Source organism: Podarcis liolepis, assembly GCF_965112155.1.
Source record: "Podarcis liolepis genome assembly, chromosome: 2".
Taxonomy (NCBI): Eukaryota; Metazoa; Chordata; class Lepidosauria; order Squamata; family Lacertidae; genus Podarcis; species Podarcis liolepis.
Genome location: NC_139555.1, coordinates 63,721,807 through 63,727,627, shown reverse-complemented (window position 1 = coordinate 63,727,627; position 5,821 = coordinate 63,721,807). Strand labels below are relative to the sequence as shown.

Here is a 5,821-nt window from a genome sequence, read left to right as displayed (position 1 = left end):
CTGGAAAGGAAAACAAACCCCAAGTCATAAATACAGGAGATTGGTTATTTTGGGCAGTGCAAAATCCCGAAGCATTAGCTGAGAACTCCCATGACCGCAGGAAACCATGATGCCACTACTAGTTAGTCGAGGGCATAAAACTGTCAGGGCTCATTTCCGCCCAGCGACATCAACTCCAGTTTTCCATGTGTGCTGCATTCTGAACACCAGGGCTTTCCTAGGTGTCTCTGAGGAATCAATTCACTAAGTCTCTGAGAGCTTCCACACTTGAAAGTTGGATCCAAGTAAGTTATACTCAGTAGATCTAAATTTGTCATGTCCATTAGTTTTAATGAGTCTACTCTGAGTAGGACTAGCCCAGACTATGAACTTGGGTTGGGATTCGCTAAGTTGTGGGTAAATATATATGGCCCTAAAAAAAAGAATGTATAAGGCTTATATTAAAATGGCTGGTTGACACCACAGCACAGCACATCTTTCAGAGACAGAGCAAAACTGAGCCCCAAAGTCCTCATGATTCCCCGCCTTCCTCCAGTTGTAAATCCAATATTCAAAATAATTGACAATTTGCTACCTTTCCATGGTACCCCATCCAAAACTGTTGTCTGAGGTGGCTGCTCCACCTTGCCTAACATTAGGGCCATTCCTGGCATCTCTTCAGCTAAATACGGGACCCCTTGTTAGAACCTCAAAAATTCAGCCAGCAGTGAGCCATGAATAAACCATTCAACCAGAAATGTTTGTGGGATTGAATCAGTGTCCTGAATCAACAAGCTGCTGCATCAGCAACTAAATATTTGGGATGAGGGGCTACTGCCTGTATCACTCAGCCATCATGAAGATCATATTATGGTTGCCAATGATGTTGTGCCAGGAGCTATCATCTCCAGATACGGTGCAAGTAATGGCACACAACTGAGTGGAGTAGAAGCAAAACAATAGCAGGAAATATGAGACCCACTTATGGATGACTCATCTGTTTTGTAGATATGCAGCCAAAGATGTTGCAGCTGTTATAATTCAAGCTATGTTAGTACAATACTATATGTCTAATATCTGGCAGGCAACAGCAGCAACAAATATTTAGTGCTGCAATAACTGAACTGAATTGTAGGACTCTCTACTCTTGCTTATAGCTAAACTGCACCATGTTTTTCAACAGTTACGTATCTGCAGAATCAGGATGGTAATTTGTAAGCCTTGGGATGACATCTGCTCCAGAATTAGAAGGGCACAGGTGGTGTTCTTCAGCTTGGGGTGTACAGTATTTCAACAGCACCATTCATCATCCATAATATGGCTGGGTTGAGTGCAATGGACCCTTGTAGGAAATTAGCTGGATACTGAGACAGGGCAACATAGTTTGCATATTTGCAACATAGCTTGCATATCAACAACCCTCATTTCAGTATGTTTATCATTCCGAGGCTCTACAAATCAAAAGCGTTTAGCTCTCGATGGAGCTGATATCATTTGAGTGATAAGCTGAGCAGAGTGAAATTAAGCCATGTTCAGTGGTAGGACTGAGATTTGCCTGCCATTCTGTTCTGTTTTTAAGGGTGATCTTGGTCCTCTTTGCAGCCGAGTGGTCCTAAGATGCAGTCAATGGTTCTCAAAGGGGTTTTTTGTCCCTCAGACCACTCAAAAATTGCTGGTGGTCTCAGCGGATCACTCCCCACTAGACACACACATATCAATGCTCATTTTAACAACCTCTTTTCTTCAGCGGCAACATCCTCAAAGTCAAAGCCAGGGATGGGTTGTGGAAATCACAGGCCAAAGACCACAGAACAGCAAAGGGCCCCTTGAACTCAGGAAATGTTTTAGGGGGGAACTGCTAGACGACATTAACATTTTTGTGTGAATGTCACAGCTCCTTGATCAAAAGGAGCCTCAAAAAAAGCATCAAACACAGGGTCAAGTAGAGATATTCTTGACTATGCACTAGACCAGGGGTCAGCAAACTTTGTCAGCAGGGGACCAGTCCACTGTCCCTCAGACCTTGTGGGGGGCTGGACTAGATTTTGAAGGGGGGGATGAATGAATTCCCATGCCCCATAAATAACCCAGAGATGCATTTTAAATAAAAGCACACATTCTACTCATGTAAAAACATGCTGATTCCCAGACCGTGCGTGGGCCCGATTTAGAAGGTGATTGGGCTGGATCCAGTCCCCGGGCCTTAGTTTGCCTACCCATGCACTAGACTATCTGATTGGAGCTCACAGATCACCATTTGTTTGAGAACCTCCAATAAAGACAATATAGATCTACTTAATTTCGATTCTTGATGTGATATATAATATCCGTTTTGATTTAGGAGTTAACCTGATTCCTACGCACCTATGCATGCATGCTAAATAACATCTAAAGCAGAACAAGGTCGATATGTCCTTCTCCCTCTTGATCTGAATAAAAATTTGTGGGAGACTATTGAAGAGCTAATGCTAGTAAGAAACCCTTCTGTTTACCAGACCTCAAATTACATGGGGTGGGGGTGGGGAACAGAGGAAACCCACTTCCCTTCTAAGCTATTGGATGGTATCCAAGGTTAGTCATACTCGAAGACCCACTGAAATCAGTGGACTAACTTAAGTCCATTCATTTCAACAGATCTGCTTTGAGGGTGACTTAATTGGATACCACCCACAGCTTTTAGAAGGCTATGAGGCACAATTCGGTTAAAACGGGGGGGGGGGGAGTCAGAGGATGTTCACTTTATGAAAAGTGCCCCCCCATCTACCCCGTCATACTTTTAGCCCTGCTGTCTGCACAAGCATTCAGCCACCATCTTTTGTTACTACATGTAAGCTACTTTCAGGTAAGGTGTAGCCCACAGAGATAAGGCGTTATATGTTAAAACAAAGAAGTAAAGAGATGCCATTGCAAAGTTCATTAGAAAAGGCAAACACAAAAGACAGGAGTGGATTGACATGGAACAGCACACTCAAACGGGTGTAATGAACGAGTCTTAGACGCTACACATTGAATTCTGGTGTAGTAGCAAGGCCACTTGCTAGTTCAGGTTGCTGGGCAATGTTGGAGCCCAGCTAGAGACCATCTCAGTTTCCTGTTCCTGTTCCTCAAGCCATAGCAGCCCTCCTCAGTTCCACCTCAAGAAACCCCTCAGAGGCTTCCAACTGGGTCCAGGATAGTTCAATCGTGCTGTCATGGGTTCTCTCCAGTTTAAAAACGGGCATGGATGTTGAGGAGAAAAACAAAGCAGGATAGGAGGTCTGTCCCTTCCTCTCCCTCCATGCACACTCCCACTGCTGACTGAGGAATGGAGGAAAGGAAATGCAGACAATGGAGGAGAGCGATCGTGTAACCTGCTCACCAGTTGCTCCCTCACATCCTAGGGCTCCCTCCCTATCTCCATCAGCAGTCAGAACAAGGGCAGCATTCCATCCGATTGAGCACAGTCTGCATCTCTCCCAGAGTGCAAGCTAATAACAGCCTAGCAGACAGGCTCCTTCCCTCACTCCACACACACACCCCGCCAGTCGATGAAAACCTTGCCAGGCATCTGCACCCCACTCCCTCCCTCCCTCCTTCCTTGGCTGCTCCTGGGTCGGCCTGCCTCTGAGAAAAAAAATGGGAGAAGCAAGCAGCAGCATGGGAGGAAGCTGGAGAGGTCCCCCTGGTGGACTGAGGAGCTAAAAGGTTCTGAATGAGAGCGAGGTGTGATTTTGCTGGGCCAGAGAGAGGCAATTTCAGCTTGATGACAATTGCATTAACAGTTGGAGTGAACATGGACATCGTGAGGTCGGCGGGGCAGAAAATCGGGAGGGAGAAAGAAAGGGGGCAGCGATTTTAAACTCTTTTGCTTAGTGCATGTGCAGAGCTACCCAGCCTATCCTCACAACACTGACACACAAACTCTGCAAATGCACTAAGCAAAAGAGTTAAAAATCGCTGCCCCCTTTCTTTCTCCCTCCCCCTTCTCTTCCCGATTCTCTCCCCCGCCGACCTCACAATGTCTATGACAGCAGCGTCTCACGCTGAATGCAACTGACCTGTAGAAAGGACTCTTAACTATGAAAACCCTTTAATAAAAATAACTTTTAAAAAAAACACAACAGTTTGGATGAATGTCAACACCAAGCAACTTCTCCGAAAATGCCAGTTGCATAGATTTTCAGTTCTGACTTTTTTTTTCAGTCTCAGCATTGTGGTTGTTGATTAGCAACAAGGATTTGGTAATAATTCAGCACCACTTGAAACGAAAAACCAAAACACTGTGATTTGTATTGGGTGCACGATGGTTAGTAACTGATGCCCCACAAAATAGTTGTAACTGTGGATATTACACTCAGTGTCTGCACAGTCAAGAATGGTATCCCTACTGAGCTGGGATAGCAGAATCTTGGATTAGACAGCGACCTCCAAAATCATCCCGCCCAGCCCCCTGCTCAAATCCTCTGCCACAGCATTCCTGATAGGTAACCATCCAACCTTTATTGAAATACCTCTGTCTCAGTGCCATGCATTCCTGATTTAAGAGGTGCAAAAGGCACCACAAGTCTAACTTCCTCTCACATTGGATCTATGGCAGTTTAAACCAGGAACTTTGCAGCTCATAGTCACCTGGTGTGCTGTGCACAAATCTGAACCATGAATCTCCCTAATACCGAGTCTGACCGCAGTGGTTCATTTCTTCCAGCCTTGTCTGCTGTGATTGATAGTGACTTTCTAGGTCTCCCATAATTTGCTATCCTTTTAGCTGGTGATGCCAGAGCTTGAATATTGGACCTTCGGCATGCAAAGCCGTGGCCCCTCCCTATTCTCAGAAGGGGAGTAATGCAGCAGTCTTGCCTTTTCGCCCCAGATGGCCACAAGATGTCAGCAAACAGCTAAAAATGCATCTAACGAAGTGGGCTTCTTTGTCTTTGTGTATACTTCATGTACAGTTTGTTAAATCAAGCCTAAAAGCAGATGAAAGGTAACTCAGAACAGAAGGGACATAGAAGATGAGGAAAGGAGGAGCAGAATAAAAAGAGAACACTAATGGAGCAAAAACTGGAGCTAGAGTAAATGGCAACATGTACACAGCATTCCTAGCTGCCACTGAAAATTCCTCCTCCTGAAACCCAAAGATTATAATAGCATATGAAGGAGAAAATGCTAATGCCTTTTCAGGCTGACATGGTGCCTAGCACAGCAAATCCTCCTTTCCCCCCAACATGTGGAAGACAAAGGCAGGAGGTGTGCAGCCAGGCATTCCACCCCATTTGTGCCTTGGTTTTACGGGACGAATTTCACATCTCAAGTGCAAAGTGCAAAGGCCATCTTCTCAGACTTCGAGTAATGGCAGTGCATTGTGTTACATTGTCCCAGATTTCCTTCTGATGTGCTGTGTGAATCACCAGGCTCATTCAGATGCCTTGATCACGAACGGTCCTCACACAGAGAATGGAAACTCTGAAGGCAAATATGCTCTTGCCACTGCGTTCTATGCAGCCTTCAACATAAGGATCAGGAAAACTAACAAAGGAAAGACAAAAGTTAACAGAAGGCAGGTGTAGGTTGTTTGAGGCCTGGGTGTGTTGAAGGGCGTGGAATTTGTGTGAGTGGAAGTGTGTTGAGTGAGTGGAATCTATTTGATGGGTTTTGAGGTTTTATCAGGGCGCTGGGATAGTATAGGGGAGCTGGAGAAAGAGAATGGTTGCAACTGTCAAGAGCAGGTTTCATTGTTTACTAGCATTTTGAGAGTTAATTTCATTGGTCCCTATTATGTTCTAATGAATTACTGGATGCTTTTTTATAGAATCATAGAACTGTAGAATTGGAAGATACAAAAAGGGTCGTCTAGTAGGATTCC

General features: G+C 44.9%; 1 long non-coding RNA gene across 1 annotated transcript in view; it reads right to left on the bottom strand.

Moving 5' to 3' along the window:
- The window catches only part of LOC310699925, a 33,122-nt gene that overhangs the window by 2,660 nt on the left and 24,641 nt on the right, over positions 1-5,821 (bottom strand). The gene's annotated exons all lie outside the window — the stretch shown is intronic.